We start from the raw sequence: 18,355 nt of genomic DNA, 5'->3' as shown, positions 1-18,355 counted from the left end.
CTTTTCAAACATTAATTTTAAAGGTTTTTACATTTATTTAAGATAAGCCCATACCAATAATATTCAGTAAGATGATACAAATAGATAACACTTTCAATGTAATGAGCATTGATGGAATCCTGTGCCAATGTGTGCCAAGGTATAAACATTCAAAGAACATGGCTACATATTCATTGATCATTAACTACTAGTTCCATTAGCATTCTCTGATATTTACATGTATGTGGTTTTACTTAATCCTGATAGACTCATAGAGGTCAGGTGTTACTGTTCTCGTGGTTAGAGAACTAGAGCCTAGAAGGTTTAAATAACACTTAGGGTCCACACACTTGATGCACTTTCCCAGCCTCTAGAGTCTATTTCCAATATATTCTTTTTAAATTTTTATTTTGGAGGCCTAGAATTTACCTAAGTGGAATAGTATTTACTGTGCATTTTAAGGAATCTAAATTTCATTCCAAAAATTTTTATAATAAAAATAATAAATAATGAAAAATGCTCCTCAATGTAAACCATGAATATATTTCTCCTTGTGTACATACAGTAATTTTGAATTTACATGCTTAGAATAAACAAAGTAACATCACATTATCTTGCAGTTTGTCATTAGTTACAAACCTAATTTACTAAAAAAAAAAAAAACAAAACAAAAAACAAAAAAAGCTAAATGACTGAGAGAGAAAAATTAAAGAAAATAAGCAGTCAAAATTGAGACATTTTTATTTGAATTTCTGAGACCTAAATGTCCTTGTCAATTCAATGTGATGATGTGAATCATTTACTGGGAATGTGTAATGTGTAAGTCTTCCACAACTTATAAAGCTGATCAGCAAGGCTTCAGGGAGCCAGTGCCAATCATTTCAGCCTTCCATTACCATCTTCTCCCTTCTCCTCCTGAGGTTGCTGAGCAGGGTGTCATCCCTTAACAGAGGACAAAGTCTGAAGAGGTTAGTAAAAGCAATTGTGTTCACTAGGTCAGTCTGATGGAGCATATTAAATCGCAATATACCACAAGCCTTAATCACATGACAAAGTAATGTGTCACCTAAAGAGTAACAGGGTCTCTGGACGATATGGAGACAATGCTGGCCCAAGCTGGACACCAGTCTTTTAAAAAAAATACTTTATTAATTTATTCATATTACATCTCAATTGTTATTCCATCCCTTGGATCCTCCCATTCCTTCCTCCCTCCCGCTTTCCCCCTACTTCAGTCCCCTATGTCTGTTACTGAGGGGAACCTCCTCCCCCTGTATATGCTCAGGGTATCAAGTCTCTTCTTGGTAGTCTGATATCCTTCCTTTGAGTGCCACCAGCCTCCCCATCAAGGGGACGTGGTCAAATATGGGGCGCGAGAGTTAGTGTGAAAGTCAGTCTCCACTCTCTATTCAACTGTGGAGAATGTCCAGTCCATTGGTTAGATCTGAGTAGGGCTTCGAAGTTTACTGCACGGATTGCCCTTGGCTGGTGCTATAGTTTGAGCAGGACCCCTGGGACCAGATCTGCCCATCATACTGTTCTTCTTGTAGGTTTCTAGGACCCTTTGGGTCCTTCTTTTTCCACATTGCCCCATGCTTCTCTAACCTAAAGTCCCAATAGGATGTCCTCCCCTCTGACCCACTTTCCTGGTAAATGAAGACTTTCATGGGGCATATCCCTTGGGCTAGTGTCCAGATATAAGTGAGTATGTACCAACCTACCCAACCGGAGTGCTCACGTGCTGACCTGGACATCAGTCTTGTGAGATGTTTTCCTGGTTCTCAACTTCTGATTTCCCTTCAGTGAAGACCAATAGTCTAGAGACTTACTACAAACAGCTAGATCCATTGCTTGGTAGGCTCTTCCTGTCTCCTTCCAATGCTCCTAGGATACTGCCAATTAGCGAATCCATTCTTTGGCCTCCAATTCTTTATTTTCTCCCTTTAATTGAAGAGTCATAAATAATGCCAAACTCTAGAGACTGCAGACTCTTTTCCTCAAACTGCTTGCACTCTTCTCGTAATGATTTATCAGGAGGAAATTACTCTATTTGCTCATCATTGTTGTTCAATGAAGAGTTGCTTCTGTTGCAGAGATGTCAAGCCGAAAGGTCTCTGTAGTGTTTCGTTGGAATATACTCTCCAGCCTGAATAGAGAGAAGCTGGTAAGCAAAGGCAAGTGAATCTATGAGCTTGAGGCAAGCCTCTTATACACAGTAAGTTCCAGGACAGCCAAGGCTACACAGAGAAACTTTGTATTGGAAAAAAACAAAGAGAATGAAAGGAAAGAAGAAAATTATTGAAGATACATTGTGAGATTGCAATGTATGTTTGTGACTTGGTTTTTTTAAATAATGGGGAAAACCAGAAAGAAATTGACAATGGTTTTTTTCCTTTTAAAGATATAGTTATCATAAGATACTGTGTTCTATATATTCATTTGGGTTAGCATTTCATATTTTATAATATATAATATGAATTTAAAACATGATGTACACAAATTTTAATGGTATTATATACATATTTGAATTTTTGTAAATATTTGAACTTGGCTGTCAAATAACAACTCAAGCTCAGTATATATAAAACATTATTTATCATATTTCTTCATTAAATCTACTTTAATGAAGTAGATTTTGTTTTGTTTTGGATAAAGAAAGTTTTATATGTGAACCTATCAGCACCACTTTTACACTGGCTTGTCCTGGTTACCTCTGTCTGCTCTCGTATGTGAATCCTACAGGACCTTTTTTCTCTCCAGTATGCCTGAACAACCTATGGACCCTTACATGCTGTTTGATCTTCACATCACTGATTTCTTTGTCTTTAGTTTTCTTCACAGTGCTCTCATGAAACAATGTCTTTTTATTCCAGAAAAAGTCTCAGTTAAGACTGGTTCAGGACTCTGTGCAGCACAGATTAGTCTTAAACTCATTCACCTGTCCATCCCTGTTTCCTGAAGATTGCGTTGGCATGCATGCACTAGCACACATGGTCATAGTTTTCTTTCATAATAGGAGTGCTGCTTCTAAAAATAAAATCTGCTGGTGACAATATGCTTTGAAAACATTTGACATCTCTTTTTGAAGCAGTACTGACAATTTGGCAAGTAATACTCAAAGCCTTTTGGGACATCATTGCTTTGTCCTCTTGTCTCATCTTCCCAAGTGCATCCTGTCATGTGCACAGAGCTGAAGTGTTCTGAAAATTCACTAAAGAATTGTCACAGTGTTCTCTTTGCCTGGAATTCCTTATTCAAATTCAGCCACCAAATTCTTCCACAACCTCTTTGTCCCAGATTAAGCATCATTTTTTTTCTGAGAAGCCTCTGTTCATACTCAAATTAAAATTACAATAAAATATGACACATTGTTCAACAAGGGGAAACTCCAGGCATAATGGAATGTGCACAATGGGAATCTAAGACATCCTTTACAGAATGTAAAGGAAGCTTTAGAAAGTGTCGTATACACGGTCTTCAAATTGGGGTGGCCATGTGTGAGTTAAAAGGCCAAGTACTCCGTCCCAGGAAAGAGCAAGAGCAATGTGCACAATGTGCACACTATGGCCCTGACGAAAACCACTGAAGCTGTAACAGTAAGCGCAGAGTTAGATATAAGCAATGTGTGACATAGACTATTAGGAGCTGAGATAGAAATAAGGAATATATGTGTTAGGCTTTTGTGTAAATATTCCAACAGAAAGAAAGAAAAAGAAAAGGGAGGAGATGAAAAGAAGGAAAGATGTGGAGGGGGAGAGAGAAATTTTAGGGGAAAAAATACTTGTTCTGGTCTGCTTTCCTTTCTGTATGCTTAGCTAGGAACCACCGACCTACATTGTCTGCCATTCATCCAGATACCTTACTTTTAAATGTGTGTGCTGTGCTATTATTTCTTATATACTTGTGATGATAGGTAAAGTTGAGCAAAGAGGGAACATACAAATTTTGGCAACAGCACTCATTGCTAATTTCTAAAGCTCATCAAAAATACAGAGATTCTCTTCAATGCCCCTTTACAGCTCTCCGTTCACTTATGACTCAGTTTCTTTGGTTTCCCCCTGTCGTTCAAGAGCAGTAATGAACAGGGGTAAACTTAGGGATGGAATTTGATGTTTTCATTGTTTAGGGCAGGGGGAGACCAACATTTCAAATGGTCAAATTTGGAAATAATATTCAGAAACTCGCTCAGAAGGTAGCAAAGGCCTAAGCTTGGCAATCAGTTCTGAGACAGTGAGGGCACATCTCCAAAAAAACAAGCCTCTACCAAGGATGCTACTACCATTCCTTCTTGTCTTTCTCTTCAAACATTGATTCTATCCTGGGCATCCACTTTGCTGTATGCCATATCTACCTATCTGAGTCTACCTCATACCTGTCAAACCTCAATTTGCTTTTTCTCCCTTCTATTTTTGTTGTGGTAGAAGAAGGAAAGAAGTCTCCAGAAATTAAACATTTTTAATTTGAGATTCTTTACTTGAAAACTAATTTATAGTTCTTAGAATTTTTAATTATAATTAGAGCTTCAGATTGAAAATTTAAAAAGAAACACTTTCCCTTGGAGGGGAGGCTTAGTGGCACTCAGAGGAAAGGGAAGCAGAGTATCCAGATGACGTTGTGATCACATTTGTGGGGGAGAAGGTCCCCTTCTTTCACAGATCTGAGTGAAAGAGAATGAGTGAAAAAGGGAGGGAAGGGGGAACGGGAAGATACATGTGAGGGGATAACAATCAAGATGTAATCTGAATAAATTATTTTTAAAAATAAAAAAGAAACATATTCAACCACCTAGATTCATTCCTACTCTTCCCCAGTTTTCTTCCACCTTTAAAATGTATGCATATATATCTTTGATTTAGTGTTTTCTTTTAAATACAGAGAGACAAAGATGATTCTAAGGTTAGACAATCTATGACTCGAGGAAGCTTTATTTGTCTGGTGTGTGTGTGTGTGTGCATGTGTCTGTGTGCATGTGAGTATGAGTGTGTGTGTGCACGTGTGTGTGTGTGTGAGAGAGAGAGAGAGAGACAGAGATAGAGATAGAGACAGAGACAGAGACAGAGACAGAGACAAAGACAGAAACAGAGAGAGACAGAGAGACTCCTGATCATGTGAAAATGTTTAGAAAAAGCTTGTCAGTGCTAAAACATTCCATACAACAATTATACAATAATCACAAACTACTCTAAACATCTCACCGGGGCAGGGGGTGGGAGAATATTCAAATCAGATATGTGAAATAAATAAGCTGAAACTAACATCTTGAAACTAACTTCTTGAAACATCACTAATGTATATGGTCAGAAAGTTTGCCTTTATGCCATTTGAAGATGGATTGTAATATGCTTTTGTTAAAATTTTGGGGCAACATATTTTTATCATATTCATTCTCCTCCTTCAGCTCCTCCCACATCTTCTCACTCTACATATCCCCAGAACTGGGAAAGAGAAAATCAATTTTCTCCAATGGAAAGACATTGAATATATCAGCCACAGCCCAGGGAAGACCCCATCCCAGGTATTAGGGCCAACACTAAAAGAACTCCATATTCTTTTATGTGCTTTTGTTTGTTTTGGTGAAGATGAGTATAAGTTTGACTGCCAAACATTTCTGTCCAGGCTGTTAATCTAACCTATGCTAGTCACATCTTTTGAACACCAGGTGGCAGTAAGTGAAGCAATTATCAACAATGAGCAAGGGAAGTTTGAACAACCTAAATTCAAAATATATACAGTAGAATTTTTAGTTTGATACAATTATATACCATTGGAAAATGTTAGCTCTCAGTAACTTTTTGGAATATTTAAACAACACATAAGTGTGAGTTGCTGGGATTTCTGTTCTGTTTAAATTTTAATAGACAAGTAAGAATTGTAAGTCTATTTATGGAGGAGCAATGTAACATTTTGACCTGTTTACACAGTGGGATGTCAGAGTAATTAAACAATCTATTTAAACACACACACACACGTGCACATACACACATGCAGACACGCATACATATATATACATATATGTTGCTAGATTGTACATTATAAAGCAAATATTTCTGATCATGTGCTTTAAAGTCAAGGTCTTATTCATTTCTACGACCTTCATTCAACTTAGTATCCTTTGATGATGTCTTTTAACTTCTACCAGGTCACAGGTTTCAGTGGAATTATACTTAGTTTTACATTAACTTAGATTGTTCCATATATTCATGAAAATAAATAAAAGTGCTAACGAATAAAATACCTTGATAAAAATTTAGCACAAGTGTTCCCATTTGTATAGGAAAGAACTAAAATAAATAGACATTAAGGGACCTGTCAGAGACGACGGACAGACCAGGAAATGGCTTTGGTACTGTGCTCACCACACTCTGATGTGAGTTGTTTCCTTTAATATACTTAACCTAAGTCAACAGGTTTATTTGTGAATAAATGAGCTGATGACAGGCTTATGGACTTGGGGTTTATTTTTTCTTTTTTCTTTTACAGATATCTAATTCTATTTTCAATTCAGACAATATTTTCTGACTGTGTATACTGTCCTTATGAGGTAGAATAGCAAACTTTCCTATGGTGATAACATGGACGTATATTAAGCAGATGCGCCTCAATCAAGCTATGTAAGTCAATAGCTCTGCTCCTCATTGACTGTACCTTCAGGGGAGACAGACCTCTTCTGTTTTAAGAATGCTACATGGGGTAGAAAATGGATGGGGAGGATATGTGTACAAGCTCTATTGTATGGAGGATATTAATTAAAAAGCATTTATAAAATAATTTCAGTTACTAACTAGCAAAATGAAGTTACGCATGGTGGAGTTTACTTAGGAGAAGTTCTATGACTCTGTGCCCTCTGAGAAACAACTACCAAACTTCCCAAACAGACTAGTTTCAAAAGACATAATAGTTAAGTTCACTCTGAATGGATTGTGAAATAACCAGATCCTAACCATTCCTTGGTGTGTTTGTTTTATTCGCTCTTCTATCTCTCTGATATTGCCTTTATCAAGCTAATGAAATCAGCAATCTGCTTGGTTTAGTGTCTGCTTTTGTCATCACATTCATATATACGAGAGTCAAATGGTACATGCTCACTTATATCTGCATATTAGCCCAAGGGATATGTCCCATGAAAGTCTTCACTTACCAGGAAAGTGAGGCAGAGGGGAGGATCCTATTGGGACTCTAGGTGAGAGAAGCATGGGAGAATGGGAAAACAGAAGGATCCAGAGGGTCCTAGAAACCTACAAGAAGAACAGTATGATGGGCAGATCTGGAGCCAGGGGTTCTGCTCAAACTATGGCACCAGCCAAGGGCAGTCCATGCAGTAAACTTCCAACCCCTACCCAGATCTAGCCAATGGACAGGACATTCTCCACCGTTGAGTGGAGAGTGGGGTCTGACTTTCACATGAACTCTGGTGCCCCATATTTGACCACTTCCCCTGTGTGGGGAGACCTGATGGCACTCAGAGGAAGGATAACAGGCTACCAAGAAGAGACTTGATACCCTATGAGCATATACAGGGGGAGGAGGTCCTCCTTGGTCACAGTCATAGGGGAGGGGAGTAAGGGGAAAATGGGAGGGAGGGAGGAATGGGAGGATCCAAGGGATGGGCTAACAATTGAGATGTAATATGAATAAATTAATAAAATATATTTAGAAAAGCATACTTCACTGCCAAATCCTTGGAACACTGCCTCCATTTATGTGGACTGACTCTATGTTATACTAAACTGTTAGAACACTGACAGGAAGGCAGAATCGCAGAGGGGCTCTCACTCCTGTCATGCCTGATATACCTCAGTCGCCAGCCAATGGTTTTAGCTTTCTGGATACCAATGTCTCATTACCTGGTTAATTTAACCTTCAATAGCTTCAGCTAACTTCCTTGTATAAACTGCCAAAGCCATTAGAGTAATGTGTCTTAGCGTACATCTTCTTTTACATCATAGCTCTGGAACAGAAATAGCTAATGATCAAGTAACAGCCATGTGCTTTGTGCTGAGGAGTGCCATTTTGGCTGTCATTTTATAGCTGCTAATCCCCATCCCTCTCCTCTGCCCCTTTTTCTTCCATGCCTTGCTCATCAACCACACTACCACTGCAGTACAAAGGCTGTATACTAGATGAATGCAATCTGTGATCTTTCAGGTAGCCTCCTGACTTTGTTGCAAATAATCTCTTTTCATTGGGCCAACCTCAAGATGACTTTTCACATGATGGTTTCTATGAGCATGAATGGTCCAAAGGAACTCTTCTTTACTCTTCCTACACCACGGCTCTCTCCAGATTTGGCTCCTGGTACCTGTCCTATACATATACAATCCTCGGTGGTTTTCTATTTAGGAATTTACCTGGAGTACAGTGTAGGTTCTCTGGGCATCTTTCTCCTCGATTTTTGCAGAAACCATGCTTCATTCAGGCTGTGTTCTGCTTCTTCCCTCTGGAAATTAAGAGTAAACTCCATTCTCTGTCCTTGTTCGAAGATGGGCATCATGTACCATCCTCTTTGACGAAAGGGTTGAATCTCAAAGGGGGTCACTATTACATGTCAATGAGCAACCTAAAAAAAGATTTTATCTCAACCAGTTTAATATAAGAATATTTAAAAAGGAGAGTTGTTTCTTGATTTGTGATTGAGATCTGCCTTGACTGTGACCACTCAATTATAGGATGTCTGTAACAAGAATATGTGGGAGTAAATCACAGTTCAAAGAGGAGATACTCTTGCTTCTAGCTGGGTCACTGGAGCCTTAGTGGGGATGATGGACCTTGGTTCCTGAACAGGAGTTATGTGATAGGAGTTTCCTAGAGAAGACTATTTTACAGGGTTTTTTTTTTTAGCACATCTGGAAGGTGTGCATAAAGGCTATCATCTGTATCATCCCTCAGACCATATAATAATTAGCTTCTCAATATCAAAAACAAAAGCAGTTTCAACTCAGGAACTCACAAGGGGGCCTTTGGAAGCCAAAATGAAAGCCCAGTATTTTTATCATGAATCTCAGTGACCAAAGCTAAAAGTAATTTTTAAATCTTAATTTTTTTCTGTATTAAAAAATATTTTTATTCACTCAATGTGTATATGTGTGTGCACATGTACACACACACACACACACACACACACACACTATTGTGTACTAATTAGTGCATAAACATACATTCCACATTATAGGTAGGAAGGTCAGAGGACAAAATTTGGGATCCAGTCCTTTCCTTTCCTTCGTGAATTGTAGAGGACAAAACATAGGTCCTCAGGCTTGGTGAAGCCACCGTTATATGCTGAGCAATCTCAATAGCTCCACTTTTCTGAACAAATTTATGAAAACACTGTAACACTTATGTACTATTATGTTTAATATGATATATTAACTATTAATATAATGATGCATTCTTAGAAGATTTCAGTGGCAAATAAGTTTATATAAACATCACCAAAATGGGCCTCCAAGTTAAAATGTGTGATCTTCTATTCAAAGTATAAATACATTCCTTCTGAAGTCTCTGATGGGGTTGAAGACCAGATAGTTCAGTTTTACAGTTAGCTTAGTTGTTTAGGGGTTAAGATGTTTTTAGGTGGAGATAGATATTTTAAGTTGGTAATGATCAGATATGATAGATATTGATTTACATTTGGAATTTTAGATGCATCAAGATAGGAAAGATGTTTTCTTCAAGGCTGCCAAATACAAATAGCCAAAACATTATGAATGTAACATTTATATAATTCCTGATTGTTTCATGGTTCTTCTTGATGTAAGTAGTTTGTTGTATATATGTGTAATAATATAAATGTATATGTAAAAAAAATTAAAAAAAAAAGAAATCTGATATGTTGATAGAGTGTTTACTTCTGGATTTGATTCTCAGTCCCATGAAAGACTGAAGAGAGACAGAGACTATATTTATTTTTAATCCCTACTCCTAGCTATTTAAGTTTGATATTTATAAAAGTACAGAACATAACATATAGGTTTTTTATTACATAAGAACTAAATATATACCAAAATAAAACTCACAATCACAAAGGCCTACAAATTTGAAAAATTCATGATATTAAAGATGCCATTGCTTTTATTTACATCTCAGAAATTGTAGTGGGGGGGGTTCTTTAAAGGATAAACTTCATACTTAGCAATAAAATGACTCCTAATGACATACTGATACACCCACAAATCAGCGACTTGCTTCAACTCTCACACCAGAGAAACTTCTTCTGGCAATAGATGGTAATTAGCACAGAGACACACAACTGCAAACTGTGCAGAGGCTGATAGACATTGAAGGTGCCATTCCTAGATGAGTTGTCATCATCACAACCATCCAAGCCCTTCCCTCAAGACTCAGGAATAGATGTGAAAGATTGTAAGAGGCAGAAGTGGTAGATAGCAGTACCAAAAGTGGGAGTTAGATACAGGGTCTCACCCCTAAGCAAGAACACATTTACAATTCATATGCAGCGGCATAAAGAAAATCACTGGATATATCAACCATATTTTGGTGTAGGCTGCACATCCCCACATCTATGAATAGCTGGCCAAAACAAAATAAGTTTCAAGTATTTTTTTCCTATGGACTTTTTGTTTGTTTGCATCCTTAATTTTGCATTACTGTCCTTTTGTGTTTATTTGTTCTGATATTAGTGGGTTATATCGTTTTTTGCTCTTTGAAGGACAGAAAGATGGCAAAAGATCATATAGTTGGATGGGTAGGGAGGTGGGAGTGACCTGTGAGGAGTTGAGGAATGGAAAAAGAACGTGATCAAAATATGCTATATAAAAAGTTTAATTAGAAAGAAAAATAAATAAATTCAATACTTACTAAGTAACAACTATCAAACAAGCCCACATTCATACATATAGAAAATTGGATTACTAGGTGTGTGTTCATATTGTCAGTTTTACTTAAGTCTCAAGCTTCTGAAGAACTCTCGAACCACATGCTGGAAATATACAAATATTGAGAACATTGTATCCTGTTTCTCAAACATGCTTTGTTTTTGAGATGTATTGCATAGATCTGAGATTGATTGGAGGTCGTTATGTAGCCTAAGATGACCTTGAACATTTGATCTTCTGGCTACTAGCAGCCAAGTAGTGGAATTATGGGTGTTTTGTACCATGCCCACTTTCTGTAATGCTGAGGCCTGAACCCACATTTTATGCATACATGACAAGCATCAACCCTTGTTTCATTTTTATTTTCTTCTGTTTTCTTGTTCTCCTGTCACATTTATATTTTTTCTATTGTGAAAAGAGGACATATTGAAGAATTTTTTATGTCCTTATTTTGATAATCATATTTTGGTTTGTTTATTTCTCAGTCTACTCCTATTGATTTATATTTGTACTAGTCTTAGCTCATATTTGTTTCTCTGTACAGATGGAAAATTTTGTACATGATTGGATGCCAGCCAGTGTGAATTGTACATCGTTAGATGCATTATAAATGGTGGATATTATCCTAGCTACCAGGTAAGTAAATCAAAATGAGTTCCTTCTTTTTAAGACTTGCTTTTAAATGTGTATTTCAGAACATGAACTTGCAGCTATCCTTACTAGGTGTTCTCTGTTTTTCATAATTCAAACTTAACCCAAACTTTTCCTAAGGTTCTCTCCACAATATCTACGTGTGGCACCAAACCTTAGTATGGGATAAATTTTCAACATACACTGTAATATTCAAAATAATGTTTGAGGAGATTGTATGTTGAAATAGACAGAAGTGTATGGCTGGCAAAAAGTAACAATCACACAATATCATCTATTAGTAACATATTACAGAATATTGGAGAAACAGAAAATGGTAAATTAAATAATTAAAATGAATATAAGTAGTTAAAAGATGAAAAGAACTAGGAAAATAATGAATTATACCCATCATGCCTTTGTGAGAACTAATTAAAATATCCCATCAAAGTAGACAAACAAAAGAAGATTTTTGTTTTCAAAGAACTCTTTGAGAGCTGATGTGTCCTGGTAAGAGTCTGTGTTCTTAATGGATGATTTGAATAGAAATATTTGAAAGAAATAGGTAACCTATCCCATGTGACAATACTTCAGTTGTAAGAAAAAGTCGTAAAAAGATGAAAGAAGAAAATGGTAACTAATACCTGGTTTATATGAAGCTTTTCTACTCTCCAGAAGCTAGTGTTGGTACATATGATGAGACAAACCCACTGCCTGAACCAAAGACTTGAAAGAGATAACTATGAGAAGGGAACACTAGCTACAATGTACAGAGAGAGGCCATAAAACACAAGAGCAAATCAAACAAATTTATGAATGAAATGAAGGCACCACACCAAGGATATAGTAAGGACACAAACATAAGAAAAGAAGCACTGCATTATGAAAGGGCAGATTTAAAGCAAATACTTGTGTTGTTCACAGTATGAATGAGAGGCAAATACACATCTTTTAAGGCATAGTATTATCATAGAAATAGGCTGGTTGATCAATGGAATCAAACCTTGAATAAAGACCCAGAAATAAACTCACATACTTATGGACAATTGATTTTTAACAACGAAGCTAAAAACGTACTGTGAAAAAAAAAAAGATAGCATCTTCAACAAATGGTGCTGGTCTAACTGGATGTCTAATTGCAGAAAAATGCAAATAAATCCATATTTATCACCCTGCACAACACTGAAGTCCAAGTGGATTAAAGACCTTGCCATAAAACCAGATACACTAAATCAGTTAGAAGAGAAAGTGGGGAAGAGCCTAGAACTCATCAGCACAGAAGACAACTTATTGAACAGAACAGCAATAGATCAGGCTTTAAGGTTGACAATTAATAAATGAGACCTCATGAAGCTGAAAAGCTTCTCTAAGGAAAAGGACACTGTCCACAGAACAAAACAACAGCCTAGAGACTGGGAGAAGATCTTCACCAACTCTACATCTGCCAAAAGGCTAATGTCAAAAATTCATAAAGAACTCAAGAAATTAAACTTGACCAAACCAAATAACCCAATTAAAATGGAGTACAGAGCTAAACAGAGAATTCTCAACAAAGGAATATTGACTGGCTGAGAAAAAACACTTTAAAAAATGCTCAACATCCCTAGTTATCAGGGAAATGCAATTCAAAACGACACTGAGATTCCATCTTAAACCGATCCGAATGGCTAAGATCAAAAAGGCAAGTGACAGCACATGCTGGCAAAGATGCAGAGAAAGGGGAACACTCTTTCATTGCTGGTGGGAGGGCAAACTTGTACAGCCACTTTGGAAATCAATCTGGTGTTTTCTCTGGAAGTTAGGAGTAATTCTACCTCAAGTACCCCTCCTGAGAATATACCCAAAAGATGCTCCACCATACAACAAGGACATTTGCTCATCTATGTTCATAGCAGCCTTATTCATAATAGCCAGAATCTGGAATCAGCCTAGATATTCCTCAACCAAAGAATGAATAAAGAAACTGTGGTACATTTACACAAAGGAATACTACTCAGCCATTAAAAACAAGGAAATCTTGAAATTTGCAGGCAAATGGGTGGAACTAGCAAAGATCACCCTGAATGAGGTAACCAAGACCCAGAAAGACACACATGATATATACTCACTTATAAGTGGATATTAGCCCAACATAGATGTCCTCTGAGATACTCCACCCAGTGGGGGATCAGAACAGATGCTAGGACTTGCTGCTGAACTCTGGGTCGAATAGTGATAGTGGTATATAAGGATGGAGGGATAGAAGGACCCTCTGGGTTCAGGAGCCCCACAAGGAAACCATGAAGGCTGGAAGATGTAGACCCAGGGTGGCCTGCACAAATTGATGTGCCAACCACAGACAATGCATGCAGCAAACCTAGATCCCCTGTTTGGATCTAGCCAAGGAAGAGCTCATTCTCCATAGCAGGTCATGCCTCTAACATGAACACCGGTACCCCAAATTTGATCACTTCTCCTTGGTGGGGAGGCCTGAAGGCACACAGAGGAAGGGAAAGGAGGCTATCAGGATGAGGCCTGATATAATGTGGCCATATGGTGGGGGAAGGAGGTCCCCTCCCATTAGAGGTCTAGGGGAGGGGAAGAGGGGGAAGTGAGAGGGAGGGTGAGGAGGAGAAGATACAACTGAGGAGATAACATTCAGCATGTAATCTGAATAAATTATAATATTTTTAAATATAGAAAAAGAAAACAATGAAAAAGAAAAGCAGAAATCTGAAACACTGACCCCACCAACACCAGCAGGGACTGCATGGCTTGTGGGAATACAAGGGGTATGGCCTCATTGCAGCAGTTTGTCATTTTCTTACAAAATTAATCTCTCTTAAATTACAGTGTAATGGTAGTATTCTTGGTATTTACTGAAAGTGTAGAAATCTTATGTCTACACACACACACACACACACACTTCATGTATTTATAGATGATTTACTCAAAATTGTCAATGCTAGAGAGCAATGAAGAGTTAATAAACTTTGATAGATACAGACTATAAAATGCTCTTCAGAGCTATAAAGAAATGATCCGTTATGTGATATTAGCTTCATCAACTTTAGTACATGCATCATGTTGGTAAAAATGCCGGTAATGAAAATATTCTATGCATGTCTGGGAACAAGAGGTTTGGGGGAGGGGAAGATCTCTCCTAGGTGTTTCTGAGAACCTGGAATCGCTCTAAAATTAGAATTGCAAAAAAAGAGGAGTGTGACATTTCTATTGCAATTGAACTTTTCCTACATCTAAATCATCCAGGGAAAAGGTGATTTCTCCAGCATGTAGTTCTGAGAATCACTGTCAAGTTAACTAGTTCTCCAGAGAGCAATCTCAAAAAAAAAAAAAAAAAAAAAAAAAAAAGTAAGGTTTTGTACCATTTTAGTACATTTTTGTCTATCATGGATGTAGTATCCAATTCTCCCCTTCCTTCAATCGCTGGGTATTGAACTGAAGCTCCATTTACACTATAGAAGATGGGGGAACAAGGTGCAGTGCTGCAGAAAAAGCCTTACCCACAGGAACTCTTCTGGCCTGCCCTGAGCTTCCTGAAAGCTGGGTCCTGAAGTCCACCATGTCTCAAAGCCTACCATCCTGGTTTCTTCACTTGGTGGATTTTTGTTGTTGTTGTCATTGTTGTTACTGAGTCTCATGAGGAATACAAAACACAAGCACAGACACAACACACACACACACACACACACACACACACACACACACACACACACACACAAACGCGCACGCACGCGCACACACACACCACAGTCCCTGAACTCAGCTCTGAAATTCACAGTCCTTGAGGCAGATTGCGCATCCAGGTGAGTGCTCCTAACTCTGGGAGAAAAAAAAAAAAACTTGACTGTTTTCTTCCTCCTCACCTACAACAACATCTACAGCTTCCACGCCCCCCTCACAAAAAGAATATACGTTCTTTGCTTATCTAGAAGACTGTACCCCTGGCTTATAAAGCACAGGAAAAAGGGCACAGCCTAAAAATGGTTTTGAGTACCACCACCCAGCTCTAGCAAAGACTAACCCTATAAGAAGGGACAATTCCAGGCCTCAACTTAAGGCCAGGGAGGTGCTTCTCTGCACTCTCTCCCCAAGCTCCAGCCCTCTGAAATTCTTCTCCACCTTGGAGTTTTTCTCGAACTCAACCTGTCAAGCCACATAAAGTGGCTTCTCGGAAACATTAGCAGATTGCATTGAACTGGAGAGAAGGAAGGAGCTAGAGGAAGGAGGGGCGAAGTGATGAAAAGGTTCTTTTAGCTGCCTGCCAAACGGGTGAACACTCGCATACACCCCACCCAACAAGGCTGTCTGTGCGACGGTCCCTCCATCTAGAGCACAGTACAGAGGTTGCTGCATCCCCAGCATCACCGCGCCCAATCGCAAGATCTCCGCCCAACGCCGTCTGCAGGGTTGGGAGGAGGGAGCGAGGGGTGGGGACCCGAGACGCCAGGGAGCATCCAGGAGGCCCAGCGACTCTGCTGGCCACCGAGGGCGGGGTCCCTTGGTCCAGGGCAGATTGGCAACCGACTTCATGCAGGCATCTCTGGCTCTCCTGCTGTGACTGTTGGCTTTTCAATCCTGCCCGTTGCTCTGGCTGGGCTGGGCTAGCCTTAGTTTCCGTCGCTGGTTGTAGCAGGCACTCATAGCAACAGGATTTCAAAGAAAGAAGCAGAGGCAAGAAAGAAGTCTGGGGAGAGGCGAAGACTTCCCTTGGCTCAGACTCTCCGCAGGTGCACACACCGGGTGGGCATGATCCTTGGGGCCAGGTCGCAGGTCAGTGAAAGTCTTTTTTCCCCTTCCTCTCTTGCCCCTCCCTTGGGTGTGGCGGAAAGGGAACTTAAGGGTCTTCCTGGGCTCCCTTCAACCGCCACACCCACCTGTGTCCGTTTTCACGTAACTCGGATTTAGCTACCAAGTATTGCGCCACCAGGAACACAGGAAGGTTGAAAGGGGTGGGTGGTCCGCGGAGAACAACTAGTTCAGCTAGAAATCTCGCCCCCACACCCCTGCGGATTTTGATCCTACGGGTTCTGGATTAGTGCAAAGGAAAGGTAGCGATGTTTAATAGTCTTTTATTTCGCTCTGTCTACTCCAGCAGAGTTGCTACATGGGTCTCAGTACCAAAGCCAGCTTATACTTCTTGACTAGCTACTAAAAATAAATAAATAAAAGGCATATGCTATATAGCTTGTGACTACAAAGATGAGGATATAAACCCAGTTTAGCTGTCTTACCTAGGAAAGATCAGAAAAGCCTCGCATCCAGAAGCGCTCACAAGCAAAAAATGGACCAGCCCCTTTCTCAGTTTTAGTTCATTTTAACTTTATTTATAATAAAATTGAATGTCATGAACTCTTAGGATGAATTTTTTTCTCTGCATATATGTGTGGTGTGAATACATATATGTGAGGCTAAGAAAATTTACTAAACAAACAACAAACACTAATTCCGTCTTTTTTAAACATAGGAAAAAGCTTTATACGGCTTTTTGTTTTGTTTTAATATCCATAGTAAACCATCTGAATCCCAGCAGCAATTTTCATCAGAACAAAGCTTGGGGAGTTTTTTTCCCCCCAAAGCTAATTTAGAAAAGATAAAGACCAAATTAACATACACTTTTCAAAAATTATGAGATTTTTTTGTTGCTGAATGTGAGTTGGTGGTGAGGCAGGGGTCCTTTTCTACCTAGAAACATTTTCTTTTCTAGCTACCTTCCTGTGCACTGGAAAAAGACATATTTTTCTTTCTATTTTGGTCACTTTCATGTACTTACACTAGAGTTTTCAATCTTATAATTTAAAGTGATTGTAATTTATTCTTAAAATATAATTTAAAAGCTACTTGTATCTGACTGTCATGCATGACAGTCCCACAATTGTTAGACTAACTAACTCACTACAAGACGCCAGGCAAAATATGGCATTTGATCTAATGGATGATATAACAACCATATTGACCATTGATGCCAATTTTGTTCATGGTAAAAATTTAAAAACAGCTACAGTTGTTTAGAGGAGGATGTCCTTTTAGAAGTAAACCATTGTGTATTTGGTGCACAGTGATCCCGGAGTTCTGTGATGCAGAGCTGTGCTTTCAATGTACCTGATGCTGCTAAGGAGAGAGCTGAGTCAGGTTTGGATGTCTGCCAGAGAGATCCAATGCCTCCCTACCCACCCCCCAGGCCCCAGGGGAGACTCTGGTAAACATGGGAGCCATCTAGCCTTAATGCTTCTGGGGCGGGGGATATGTGCTACTTGTTGCTGAGCTGATTTCACTGCAAAGAAACTCAGAAGAGGAATCAGTACAGTTCATTCACTTTGTTTAATATGTTCAGCTCACTTTGTCCATGGCAAGGGAAAAATCATTTTGGTTGTTTGCATAGATAATAAAAACATAGTTGATATACTTGCATTATATATGCACATGACTGCAAAGTGTGGGAAGGATTTACGTGGTATTTTTCTAAAATTCGTCAAGACTCCTACAAAGGAGCTAATGTTTATTAATGTAAATAGACAGATTTAAATGGCCCAATGCTAATAATACTTATTTTACCTAAATCTCTGACAGAGATTTCTAATGGGTTTTCAGCTGTTTCTAATCTGAATAAGTGATTAGCCTTTCATTCAGTGTCAAAGTTGCCTTTGAGTGTTCAATCTCCCTCATGACCTCATTTGCTTCTGCCTGCCTCTAGAAAGATCTGCTAGTCTTCTCTTCCTAATGTGCCTCTATACCATAATATTTCTCTGATGTATCTCACCCACCTGAATTTCTGTCTACACAGCCACCAAGTTAGTTCATGTCAGCCTCATAATTTACTTGGAATCATATTTTAGACACTTCTCTCTGCACTTCAATGATTCTGTAATTTATTCTCCTTTCAAAACAATATCATCACATGTATTCTTAAAATA

At 38.6% G+C, this 18,355-nt stretch overlaps 1 long non-coding RNA gene across 2 annotated transcripts in view; it reads right to left on the bottom strand.

The window, feature by feature from the left end:
- Window positions 1-1,207: 1,207 nt before the first annotated feature.
- The window catches only part of LOC311606769, a 61,396-nt gene continuing 44,248 nt past the window's right edge, over window positions 1,208-18,355 (bottom strand). Inside the window, exons 5-6 of one of the 2 annotated variants that reach the window (XR_014782431.1) lie at window positions 8,328-8,416; window positions 1,208-2,125 (exon numbers count right to left, since the gene is read on the bottom strand). This is a non-coding gene — a long non-coding RNA (uncharacterized lncRNA). The remainder of the gene's footprint in view (window positions 2,126-8,327; window positions 8,417-18,355) is intronic. The other variant, XR_014782432.1, reaches the window with a different exon arrangement.

This window comes from Acomys minous, assembly GCF_964271855.1.
Source record: "Acomys minous genome assembly, chromosome: 10".
Lineage (NCBI taxonomy): Eukaryota > Metazoa > Chordata > Mammalia > Rodentia > Muridae > Acomys > Acomys minous.
The sequence above is the reverse complement of the archived record's forward strand: the minus strand, read 5'-3'. Positions and strand labels throughout refer to the sequence as shown.